At 39.2% G+C, this 13888-nt stretch overlaps 1 long non-coding RNA gene across 1 annotated transcript in view; it reads left to right on the forward strand.

Moving 5' to 3' along the window:
* Positions 1-10621, forward strand: part of LOC125961866 (uncharacterized) — a 36501-nt gene extending 25880 nt beyond the window's left edge. Inside the window, exon 4 of the long non-coding RNA XR_007472952.1 lies at positions 10526-10621. This is a non-coding gene — a long non-coding RNA (uncharacterized LOC125961866). The remainder of the gene's footprint in view (positions 1-10525) is intronic.
* Positions 10622-13888: the final 3267 nt, after the last annotated feature.

Genomic DNA, 13888 nt, shown 5'->3' on the forward strand with positions numbered 1-13888 from the left:
TCCAATCAGGAGGCAGGTCCAAAGGAAAGCAAACCCCTTGCTTGGGCAGATTCCAGAATGTTGAAGTAAACATGAAATGCCGAGATGGAAGTAGTCTTCTTTTTAAGACATTCCTACCCATAATCAAGTGCTATGACTAACTCCCTGGAAATTCTTACAAACTCTCTTATAGAGAAAGCCAGAGACATTTTGTGTCATTGTTTATTAGCGCTGAAAATGCACTTTTGCTCAGCCCCAGGTAAAGAATAAGTCCATAATGTACAATATAGGCTGAGAAATCCCATCAGTTCCTCAACACAAGGATGTTTCTTCATCAGTTAAATCTACTTCTGTGCAATGAGTATGTGTTACATAACAAGGGATCATTAACTATTTGTTGAAAAAAAATGAACGTCAAGGAATAAGTACTTTGTTGCTATTTAAACTACTCATAGTATGAGCTATAAGACATAAAATAAATGGAAATGCCATTTTTGATACTTCCAATATGTGACTTGCATTAGGAAAATCAGTGTGACATATGGCAGAGGGCTGAGCTGATGTTTAAAGGCACAAGCTCAAGCCTGGCTCAACCACTGACCTTGATAAAATAATTTGTCTAAGCCTCAGATTTCCCCTATAAACTTTCTCCCCAATAATACAAAAAGTTTGGGTAAGAAATTTCTAAGATTCCTTCTAGCTCCAAACACCTATTAATGCATTTCAGGGTTTCTAATAGAAGACTGGCAATTTGGTCTATTCTGATAACAATTCCCAAGTGTTCGCTCTTTGAAAAATTAGTATTCAACCCCAATAAACATAATTTTGTAGTTTGGGCCCATAGTGTTTCCTGACAACTCAGTCACATCTGTAGACAATGATTACTTCCAGTTACTCTAAGAAAGTCTACTGGTGTTGACCTCCTGCTTGAAACATGGCTCATGTTTGGCTTATGTTCTTCTTCATGTCCTAACATAGTGTCACTATTAAATTTCTACATCTTACTCAAAGAGAGAGAGTGCTGGAAATGAGTTGTCCTGGGAGAAGTAAGAGCAGCCCAAGAATTAAATGACCATGATGCTAGGTGATCTCCAGCACTTCTGTTCTACAAGGTGGCTTAGCTTAAAGCAAACAGAGTGAGCTCTTGTCTCTGTGATGTATGGGTTGGCTTCTTTTCTTTCTATACTTGAGAACAGTCACCTGATCCTTAGGAGGTGGGGAGGCAAATAAAGCCATAAATTTACCAGATCAAAGGCTACTGTCAAATGAGCAGGATTGTCATTAAATGTTAAGGAATAGATGCTTTGTTTGGTGCTATTTAAACTGCCTAGAAATATGAGCTATGAGGCATAGAGGAAGTGGAAACGCCATGTGTGTTGCTTCTAATCACTGATTGCACTAGAAAAATCAGTGTGGTATAGATGGCAGAGAGCTGGACTGGTTGGTATTAGAAGGCCTGAGTTCAAGTCCGACTCTACCACTGAGCTTGATGAAACATCTTAATTTGTCTGGATCTTAGTTTCAGTACCAATGTGGAAGTGGAATGAGAAGGAAACTAACATACTCCTACTATGTGACAGGCATTTTATCATATTGGATTGGCCAAAAAGTTTGTTCGGGCTTTTCATATTATGGAAAAACTCGAACAAACTTTTTGGCCAGCCCAATAATTTAATCCCCTCTGCAAACAATCATGAAGGCATTATTGACCCCATATTTACTTACAAGGAAATTAGGACTGTGAGGGATTTAATAACTTCTCCAAGTTATTACTAGTGAAGGTAGGGATGACTTTCTGACTGATGGCTCTTTCTATAGCAGTATGCTACCTCTTCGATTTAAGAAGAAAAATTTCTTCTAAAAAATGAAAATTTCCAATCTTGGAATAAAGGGAGAACCAGAAATTAAAAGGATAAATTTATACCTATGACCTTGAGGTCTTTTTGCCAAGAGGGAAGTTTTCAGGGGAAGATAGAGAAGGAGTTAAATGAATGCCAAATCTTTTTACAATTAAACCAGAAAATGTATTTCCAGTATGATCTGTTTTCCTCCTTATAAAGCAGTAGATGTTTATTATGGAAAACTTATGAGGAAATGAGGAAAAAAAGGCACTCCCATATTATAATTTTGATATTTATCATTCTACTCCTTAAGTAAATTTTTCTAGCCCTCAGTATGTCTCTTACACTGTGAGATCTCATTTATTTGGACTGCATTAATTCAAATTGCTAATTAACTAGAGATAGGCTAGATTTTATTTGGCATATAATAGTAATTGAATAAATATTTGTTCAATGAGTAAATGATTGAAGGGATGCATTAATCATATAATTTGTGAAAATTGGAGGATTTGTAACATTTTGGGTGAGATTCAATGTGTAGGTTGCGCATCCATTGGTTCAAGGCCTATCCCAAACCGTAGAATACATAGAAATAAAATTAACGGTAAGGTTCCTAAATTCAAGGAACTTGAACTTAAAAAACTACTAGGAAACAGAATATAAAACATGCTACAGAGAGGATTCAAAGAAACCATAATGGGGTAAAAGAAAAAAAATTAATAAAACATTCTTTAAAATGCTTATACTGCTCAATACCAATGAATATGAAAAACTTAGGCATTTAGATATTAATTCAATGAACATGTTGTAATTAATCCTTTGATTTTACCACACAGATGACATCATGTTTATCTGTTTAAAGATAGTCTTCTGAGAATGAGCAACTAGGGCAGACTTTCTGCAGCCTCTTTGGGTCTCTCTGTATTAACACTCTCAGGCAAATTTGGTCACCCTGTTTTGACACTTACTTTCCTCAGCTGTTAAATCAAGTATTTGAAGGACATAGGATGTTTCAAGAACATTAGCTTTAGAGCTGGAAGCCTCCTCTCTCTCCAGTTCCAGGTTTGCTGCTCACTGCATTATGAGGATGCAGACACATCACTAAAATAGTCTACACTGGATCACTGTCGCCCAAGCTTCAGACATTTACGCATCAGATTCACAATTTTGCCAAATTTATATGTCACCAAGCACCCACTCTGCACTCTGTGAACCTGATTATCTCATAACACTAGCTAATATCTGTGCAATCACTGGTTTGATGCTTTCGTCATATTTTCTAATAGAAGTTAAGATATACTGTATACACAATCATTAAGTTGGATGTGTATATGTGATTACTAAAATCACTTTGCTTATTACCATATATTTACATGATCACACTTTAGATACAGAGGAATAGCTAAAACAGTGCTGCTTCAGGATCAAAAGTCTATGCCTAGATGATCATTAGAGATGAATACTTGAAAACTTCTAAGATTTCAATATTTCTTTATACTTTAATAGTTTGTTGTTATTGATTTTAGTATCAAAGAAGAAAAAACTATCAGAAACCAGATAGTATCTACATATAATCCATTTACCATCTATCAGCTCTCTGTACATCAAGCTACTTCTGAATCCAATGTCTCTTCTGCCTCTGGCTATTTTCTTAGAACTCAAGGCATATCTTGCCTCTCCCCTGCTTAAAAACGTTAGTAATGTCTCAGAATATGCAGAACTCCATGTGAACATGTTAGCAGTCTCCAAGGCCTTTCAAAGTTTGGTCTTTTGAACATAAACCAATTTTTCACCCTCATATTTGTTAAACCCCTTAAGGGAAAGGTTAGCTCAGGGTTCCCCAAATACCCTGTCCTGCTGGCCTTTGCCTTTGCTCATGACATTCTCGGCCTGCTTCACCATACGAAATCCCATTTATCCTTCAAGGAGTGCCACTGTGGGCTGGTGGGTGGATCTGTGTTAAGCTCTCTATTGTTAATGTGCTTTTGCTCATTGTTTCTTTTTTATTTTCATACAGTTTTTATTCAGGCAAATAACTTGTGATTCAAAGGTTATTATTTAATATACAGGGGATGGTTGGGATGTTGAAAACTTAGTTTGGTTCTATCACTTTATAGCACTGTGGCCTTCAACATGTCATGTGTCCTCTCAGAAATATACCTTCCTAATTTATAAAATGAGGAAAGTATTAAATTAGGTTTTACTTCTTCTATCAGGTCTTCCCTCACCCCCTTAGATGGAAGTACTTGGCTAGATGTGGTCTCACAGCAACTGAGGTGAACTCTGTACATTCTAGTGATACTACCTGCTTCCTTGCTTGTCTCACTTACTAGATTGCAGGTTCCTTGAAGGCAAAGAAATATATCGTTTGTCATTGTTCCTCTGGTGACTAGCTGTGTATATAGTCCTTAAAAATATGTGTAGGTTGAATGAATGGCTAAATGAATGAATCAGATTGTCTATTAAAAAGAGCTGAGATGATAAAACAATGAGACCAGGTATGTATAGACTGCTGTTAAAGGCATCTACTAGATAATAGTTAAGAAAGCACTTTTGAAATATAAAAATGTGGTGACTATGAGATGGGGTAGTGGAAAGAAATAGAAACCAAGAATAAAAGTCTTCCCCAAAAGTTAACATTGAATGATTCGTTTTTTATTAAATTATAATAACCTCAAGTCCCAATGACTCATGGGGAGAACCATATAGTATAAAAAGTTGCATTTGAAAAATTAAAGCAGTCTTCAAGTATTTTTCAGCATGAAGGAAAATGGTATATCTAATTAGTAGATCTGGAACCACTCGTTTAGTGCCAAACCTTGAGTAGAAAGGATAACAGAGCATAGTCTGACTGAAGTAGCATCTTCTTTCTGGGGAAAAAAAAATGGCTTATTGGTCTCTCCTTTCTCTCTACTCTCTATACATATGCATCAGTAGACAGATACACATTCACTTATCCATTATCATTTACTGAGCATCATTGACAGTAAAATTAAGAAAACAGCAGTATCTGTGTATGTGTGTGCCTCTGTGTGTGCGTGCATGTGTGTGTACATTTTGCTCAGCACAAGTTTATCTTTTCTGTATTCAGAAAATATTCTAATTTTCTTCTGGGGATCACTGCAGTCCCTCTCCTATCTCAGTGGTTCTGGAGGGAATCCATATTTTGCTGAAAATTGGACCATGTAAGTGAAGTTTAAGCCAATCAGTATATACTTCTTTCTTCTAGCTTCATAGATTGAAAGCACAACCCAATTAAAATCAGTGATAAGAAGTTTTTTTTTTTCCTGAGAATTCTGGATGTGAGCCTAGAAGTTACTGCAATTCATTTTATATCTATAAGGAGAGAGGTCTGAAAAACGTATATTATAGAGGGGAAGGGAAGATGACAATTGGAGAAAAGAAAGTTTGGAATCTGATTTTGATTACACTGTAAGAAAATTTATAACCAGCTATACCTGAAGCCATTTCACATGTGTAGAATTTTCAGTTAAATATATGTGTTTTTAAAGGTAATTTGAGACACTTTAATTTCTTACAACCAAAAGATACAAAGAAGGCTATGAGAATAGTCTTTATCCTAAAGAGCTTACAGATTAGAAGGGAATCCGATTTGTAAACATAATTGCAACTCATGAGGGTATCATGTTAGAGAAATGTCTAAAATACGTTTTTGGAAAAGAAGACACATATATACATGTGACTTAGGGAGAGTCAAGGAAGATGACAAGAGAGAACAAATGTTCAGCCTGTCTTTGGAAGAATGGGTGGGCTGTTGAGTCAAAGAAGAGGGAAGAAATCATTTCAAACAGAGGGACAAGTGTGCATGAAGATGTAAAGGGGCCATGTGTACTTCAGTATGGCTGGATGGTGAACTGGCTTTGAAGGGGAGGTTGAAAAGATAGTTGGGGCCAGGTCTTGAAAGCCTTGAGTGGCATGGTCAGTTGCCTAGACATTCCGAACGTGAGGAGGAACTCTTGAAGAATTTTGAAGACTGGAGTGACCACATTGCCTCTGCTCTTCATAAAGTTCACTTTGAGAAAGATGGATTTGGAGACAGCGAGGAGAATTAGAACACCTTTGCATTAACCTAAAGAAGAGACAGTGTAAGTTTACAGTAAGATTATAGTAGTGAAAGGAGGAGGAAACTCTAAGGATCATGGGCATTTCCTGAATTTTAACTTCCTATTCTAATGTCATTCATCTATTTTGTATTTGCTAAATACTCTTAGGGTGTAGTAATGGGTGTGGCTAAGATTTGGAGCCAGAACTTAGGTTTGTGTGAAGTTCTGTCACATACTAGCAGAGTGGCCTTTGACAGTTACTTCAACTCTCTGTACCACTGCTCCTCACCTGAAAAACAGGGATGATCCTGATATACACATCATGGTGTTGCCATGATAAATAAATACGTATGCGTGAAGGGTTTAGAACAGTGCCTAGCACATGGAAAGCATTCAACAAGTGTAAGACAAGATTATTTTACTCTGCCTTCACTATTACTGTATCCATTTATTAATACATCAGGTAGGTATCATTAATCATTACCACTCTTTGATTTTTACAGATGGAGAAACTGAGGCTCAGAGAAGTCATGTGATCCGCCACATACACAAATGTATTTAGTATCAGAGCTAGGGTGTGAATCAGCCATTTGTTTGCCTCTAAAGCCAGCATTTCAACCTTTGATATATTATCTTCCCTCTGTCTTCAGTAATGATTTCCCTGTGACTCCAGAAGAATTTCCTGTGCTTCACTTAGAATGACCGCATCCTTCGTAAAGCCACTCTCTGGCAGCCCAGGTTTTTCTCATCATTTTGCCATGCTTCTGTTGGAGACCTAGAATGGGGTGCTTAATAGCTAAAATTCTGAGTCAGATTTTCAGTTCATCTATAAGAAGGTGGTTACAAAGATTTTTCACTAAGAACCAGAGGTATTAAAAGTTGCCCAAGTGCTGGGGATTTATGGTTAAGGGCTGTATCTTGGTAGAGCTGGTGGTTTTATTGTTGCTTTTTTTGTTGATGATGATGAGGCTTTGGTTATTGATCAATTTTTAGTTGCTCCTTTCTCTACTTGACCAAATTATAAAGTAAAAACTGGTGCTGGGAGCTGGGGTTAGGGAGGTAGTTAAGGCAAAATCAGAAGGACCAAACCAAATGGGTGAGTTTGTACTTTGTCCTACTTACTCTGGAATGTTACCTGAAGTTCAAGGCACTATTGAGGACAGCAATTCTGAGAAGGGAATGGTGGTAAAGGCTCTGGGCTACTGGAGGGCACATATATTCCCGTCAGAGTTTCAGTTCATTCATATCAGATCATAAAAGGTTAAGGTTTATATCTTCCCACATGACCTCATATAGAACTTTGGCCAATTTAGGTCCCTAATAAATACTTGTTGAATAAAATAATAAAGAATAAGCAAAGAAAGTGGTTACAGAGTTTCTGTTTGAGGTGATAAAAGAGTTTTAGAAACAGATACTGATGATGGTTACACACAAGTGTGAAGGAAATTGATGACACTGAACTGTACACTTGAAAATGTTAAAATGGCAACATACACACACACACACACACACACACACACATATACCGTTATTTTTGCAACAATAAAAGAATAAGCACAGAGCAAGCAAATGAATGACTGAATACATGCAAGGATAAGTGGGTTGGGGGAACAGATGAACACACTCACAAATGAACAAGCGAACAAATGACTGAATTTCCCATGTGTTTTCAAGGATTAAGTAGTTTCCATAGAATGCCAAGTGCAAGTACTGGTCTCACACAGCATGGGACTCTGGCATGCTGAAAGGAAAAGAATAAACTACATTGTTTTATTTAGAGGAACAGCTGTTGATCATGAGCTGTAAATTTTTTCCTAATGTAATGGCCATTGAGAGGAAGCCCTAATACGTCAGAGTATTGAGTGATGCCAAAAATGGCTGTAACCCTCTTAGGGCCTCATGTGGCCTGTGTGCCAAAACAATGTTGCTGAAGTGTTCAGAGGAACAGCCAGTCCACTCTCTTACTGGAACTGCGGTAGGCTAGACCATATGGACTAAGAAAAGAGAAACCTCCTTAAATAACCTTTTATCTTAAGAAAAAGGTTTTGTCCAATAAAGACACAAAAGGCAAGGCCATAAACTGGAAAGATGATAAGAAATTACAACTTGCTCTCATAATGAAAAAAAAAAGGTCAATTTAGATTCATGCTGTGTTCTCAATTCACTGTCTTGAGATTACACAAAACAATAAGCTCTTGGGGAGAAGGTTCGGTATTTTACATTTGTCATAAATACTCAGGTCTGCAGCAACAGCTGAGGGGTGCTCAGGCTTCCACGGAAGACTGTTGGGAGGAAAGGGTTAGTTATTCTCCTTGGCATTGTATGACCCTTGTACCCTGAACCGGGATCTAATCTGCAACATTTTCATTAGAGACTTTTCCTTAATTATGAAGATTGTGAGAGGCAGTAGGATATAGTGGAATGAACGTGGAATTTGCAGTTATATGAATTCAACTGAAGGCTAGGGCAGTTTTGTGTTGTCAGATGTCTAAGGTTTTGAAGCCTCAGTTTGTTTGTTTTTTTAACATCTTTATTGGAGTATAATTGCTTTACAGTGGTGTGTTAGTTTCTGCTTTATAACAGAGTGAATCAGCTAAGCCTCAGTTTTGATTGAAAACACAATCCCTACCTTTTAGAGAGAGTGTGCAGTAACCACTGAATATAATTCGTAGTGCATAGTAGACATAATAAATATCCTTTGGTGTTAATTTAAGAATAACATTGGTCTAGAATTTTAAAAACTAAGTTTTAGTGATGATTTTTTCATTGATTTCCACGAGACACTGAGAAGTTCATTTCATCTCTCTAGGCCTTCCTCTTCGTTTACATGAATGGATGGGACCTGATGAGTTTTAGAATCCTCTTTAGCTCTGACATTTTGAAAAATCTAGAGAATGAGCTCATGGATACCGGGGGGAAGGGTGGGGGGAGGGATAGATTGGGAATTTGGGATTGACATGTACACACTGCTATATTTAAAATAACCCACAAGGGCCTACTGTATAGTGCGAGGAATGCTGCTCAATCTTCTGTAATAACCTAAATGGGAAAAGAATTTGAAAAAGAATAGATACATGTATATGTATAACCGAATCACTTTGCTGGACACCTGAAACTAACACAACATTGTTAATCAACTGTGCTCTAATATAAAATAAAAAGTTAAAAAATTTAAAAACTAAAAAAATCCATCTTAAGTCAAGGATTCAGAGTGGCCTTTCAGTTTCCTGGATTTGTTGGTTGACTGGGGTCTTACTGCATCAGGAAGGAAGAGGACCTTAATACCTTTACATGGAGACCAAAATCTCCTCAATATACACCGAAAGCCTATTCCAGGGGAGGTGAATTTCTTCTGTATATTCTGTCCTTAAATCCATTCTACAAGCAATTTAAGGTTGACTGGAATGATGTCCTTCCTGGATGCCACTCATAGGACTCTTCCATTGGAATGGTGACTCTTACCATCAGGCCAGGGGTGGGAATCATCAGTAATCAAAGAGAGAAGCCATGATATCCCACAGACCCTGAGTGTGTGGAGAAAATAGTAAGGCAACCACCTCATCATCTCCATAGCCTGACAAATATCTGAGTCATCTTGACTCCGTCTCTTTTATTCCAATTCACTTAATTCAGTCATTCCACAAATCCTGTTGGATTTAACTCCTTGATGTCATTGGAATCTATCCCATTCTCTCAAATCCCCGTTACCTAAATCCAAATCTTGGACTACTTCAGCTGGTTCTAACCGGACTTGCAGCCTCTAATTTTAATCCTCTGTGAGCCATTTTTCAACCTGTTGCCCTCCAGTACAACCTTCAGTGGTCCCCATTACCCTTAAGGCATAGTTCAAACTCCTTTACTGAAGGTGGTCGTGAGGTTCCATACTTGCAGGCCTTGCCTTCCTCTTGTGCCACGTCCCCAGCGTTATTCCCTTCCCGTACTTAGCTCCACCCATCCCAAACGCCTGTCTGGTCCTCCAGCCTGCCATAATTTGACTTAATTCCTGGTCTGCACATATCTGCTCTCCCCTGTATGGAATATGGTTCCTCCTCCTCTGTTTCTCCTACTCAGCTTCCAATTACTGCCACAATAATTTCCCCTGATTTTTCTGATCTCAGTTGAGGTATTGCATCTTCCAAGAACTCATTTCTTTCCCCACGTCCTCCCCATCTCCTCCTCCAGGCTCGATTACAAGATCCTAATGTCCTTATATCACCTCCATAGTCAGTCCCCCTTTCATTGTGCTTTATTGTCATTGTTTAATCACCTGTCTCTATTTCCTAAATTGTAAACCCAGTGAAAGCAGGGATTCTGATGGTCTTATTCAGTGTGGCGTTCCCTAGGCATAGAACATAATAAATAAAGCATTAAAGGATCCAAATAAAGTAGATTTGCATGCATAAACGAGTAATCAATAGGACTGAGCCTGGTATATAGCGCTTACTATTTCTTTGACCTTGGGAAAATCACTGAAAATTGTGGACCCTTACTATTCTCAACAGAAAAATGAATACGAATTCTCTGGCTCCTTTGATCCTTGATTAAGAGGATTTTGTGAGAACAGGTATGAGAAATATGAAAAGCAACATGTGATACGGACAAGCTGGGATTGACTGTTATTTATTATTTGCTTTCTTCTAGGAGACATATCAGCTTTTGTACCAGGAGAAATAGGAGTGTAGATCCTGTAAATTCTTTGCAGCCTAGTTCGAGGGAAATGGCTAGCTTGCTTGACTGCTAATAAAGCAATTTCCCTGAATTTGACTTTGACTCTGTCTGTCCTATTAGATTGTACCTTCTGAGAAGAGCCATTTGTTTATTTATATATATATATATATATATATATATTTTTTTTTTTTTTTTTGCGGTACGCGGGGCTCTCACTGCTGTGGCCTCTCCCACTGCGGAGCACAGGCTCCGGACGCGCAGGCTCAGCGGCCATGGCTCACGGGCCCAGCCGCTCTGCGGCACGTGGGATCTTCCCCGACCCGGGCACGAACCCGTGTCCCCTACATCGGCAGGCGGACTCTCAACCACTGTGCCACCAGGGAAGCCCGAGCCATTTATTTTTGAAAACAAGTCATCCTCTGTGTTCTGTTACTACTTAACTCAGCAGTACCACCTGCTCTGCCTTTATGCCCAGTTTGAGTCAGGAGGAAAAGGATTCTTTCTGTTTGTGCATCCTGAAGAAGACAGGATCCAAGACAAGTCAAGAAGTTGGAGGATACCTGTGGAGAGTTGATTGAGTGATTTTTGTCCCAGGTCCCATTTTGACAAGTCAGTATAAGGTTGAGAGTTGGCCTGGAGCCAAGAATGAGTCACGCTTTCAGACTCTGAACTCTGTGCTGCCCTGATTGGCATGGCATATGCCATCCTAGGGAAACCGGCTGAGGAAATGAAGACTTTAGCTGTTCGGTGGATCCTCCAGATTCCAGAGGAAAAGCAACACGCCTCATATCACAACTGTTACAACTGTTGGGACTGGGTAGATATGTCAGATTTGGCACATCTGTCCCTGGGTATTGCCATGTTGATCACAAATGTACGTCTGTAATCTTTAGGGTGTGTGTGTATATGTTTGAGAGAGAGAGAGGGAGACTTTGTCCAGGCTGTGTGTACCAAGTTTGTGTGTGTGTACAGTGGATGATGCAGAAGGAAAAGAGTAGAGAGTAAGAGAGAATACATGCATGAAAATATAAACCAACAAGGCAGGGTGCTCTCCAAATATTCCTAAACCAGACTCTCTTAAAGCACTATTCTTTAGTTGCCAAAAACGGGTTTATTTCTTGGAAACTAGCAATGCAATAAAAGCCGACCCTCAATTTCTTATAATAACAACAAGCTTCAAGTTTGGCATCCGTATCACCAGGGACAAATTGTGCCAGGCAACCAAAGGAGTCAGAACCAGCACCCACAAGAGGCTGTTCTCAGTTCAGCAAAAGATGTTCTTCTAAAGTGACTGAGGTCTTAGCTCCCGGCTTCCATCCTGCCCACCCACTGAGCTGCCTTTCATTCTCCTACCAGCTCCTTCCACACTCCCTCTCTCTTTCCCCTGGGGCCAGGGAGAAGGTGACTTGTCCCTACAGACACCCAGGGACATCAGCTCCTCTACCAGGTCAATTTTCATGTTTACTGAGGATATGCCTCAAGCTGAAAATGAGCCACACCTTTTTGGTATGGACTGAGGCTACCTGATCATGCCAGCATTACAAATGATTAAGATAATGGGAGAATGGAGTGGGAGACATCTGAATGGTACAGATCTCCTCCTGTCTTCGGGATAACTCAAGCTTTCTCCAGGAGAGAAGTGTTTTATGATCAGTTTAGAAACTGTTTCTTTTCCGCCTAACGAAACTAAAGTTTGGGACTTCTCTGGTGGCACAGTTGTTAAGAATCCGCCTGCCAATGCAAGGGACATGGGTTCGATCCCTGGTCCGAGAAGATCCCACATGTTGCGGAGCAGCTAAGCCCGTGTGCTGTAACTACTGAGGCTGCGCTCTAGAGCCCATGAGTCACAACTACTGAAGCCTTCGCGCCTACAGCCCGTGCTCTGCAGCAAGAGAGGCACTGCGATGAGAAGCCTGTACACCTCAACAAAGAGTAGCCCCTGCTCGCTGCAACTAGAGAAAGCCCGCACGCAGCAACAAAGACCCGACACAGCCAAAAATACATAAATAAATTTATTAATTAAAAAGAAAAAGTATCACTCATGGCCAATACCAAATTAGGGAAACATGGGGGTGAGACTCCAGGTCCATCCACCTCACTACAAATAACTCAATTTCGTTTCTTTTTATGGCTGAGTAATATTCCATTGTATATATCTGCCCCATCATCTTCATCCATTCATCTGTTGATGGACACTTAGTTGCTTCCATGTCCTGGCTATTGTAAATAGAACTGCAGTGAACATTGTGGTACATGACTCTTTTTAAATTACGGTTGTCTTTTGGTATATGCCCAGTAGTGGGATTGCAGGGTCCTATGGTAGTTCTATTTTTAGTTTTTTAAGGAACCTCCATACTGTTCTCCATAGTGTCTGTATCAATTTACATTCCCACCAACAGTGCAGGAGGGTTCCCTTTTCACCACACCCTCTCCAGCATTTATTGTTTCTAGATTTTTTGATGATGGCCATACTGACCGGTGTAAAGTGATACCTCACTGTAGTTTTGATTTGCATTTCTCTAATGACTTGTGATGTTGAGCATCCTTTCATGTGTTTGTTGGCAACCTGTATATCTTCTTTGGAGAAATGTCTATTTAGGGCTTCTGCCCATTTTTGGATTGGGTTGTTTGCCTTTTGATATTGAGCTGCATGAGCTGCTTGTAAATTTTGGAGATTAATCCTTTGTCAGTTGCTTCATTTGCAAATATTTTCTCCCATTCTGAGGGTTGTCTTTTGGTCTTGTTTATGGTTTCCTTTGCTGTGCAAAAGCTTTTAAGTTTCATTAGGTCCCATTTGTTTACTTTTGTTTTTAATTCCATTTCTCTAGGAGGTGGGTCAAAAAGGATCTTGCTATGAATTATGTCATAGAGTGTCCTGCCTCTGTTTTCCTCTGAGACTTTTCTAGTGTCTGGCCTTACATTTAGGTCTTTAATCCATTTTGAGTTTATTTTTGTGTATGGTGTTAAGGAATGCTCTAGTTTCATTCCTTTACATGTAGCTGTCCAGTTTTCCCAGGACCACTTATTGAAGAGGCTGTCTTTTCTCCACTATATATTTTTGCCTCCTTTATCAAAAATAAGGTGACCATAGGTGCATGGGTTTATCTCTGGGCTTTCTATCCTGTTCCATTGATCTATATTTCTGTATTTGTGTCAGTACCATACTGTCTTGATTACTGTATCTTTGTAGTATAGTCTGAATTCCGGGAGGCTGATTCCTCCAGCTCCATTTTTCTTTCTCAAGATTGCTTTGGCTATTCGAGGTCTTTTGTGTTTCCATACAAATTGTGAAATTTTTTGTTCTAGTTCTGTGAAAAATGCCTTTGGTAGTTTCAT

The sequence above is a fragment of the Orcinus orca genome, chromosome 17 (genome assembly GCF_937001465.1).
Source record: "Orcinus orca chromosome 17, mOrcOrc1.1, whole genome shotgun sequence".
Lineage (NCBI taxonomy): Eukaryota > Metazoa > Chordata > Mammalia > Artiodactyla > Delphinidae > Orcinus > Orcinus orca.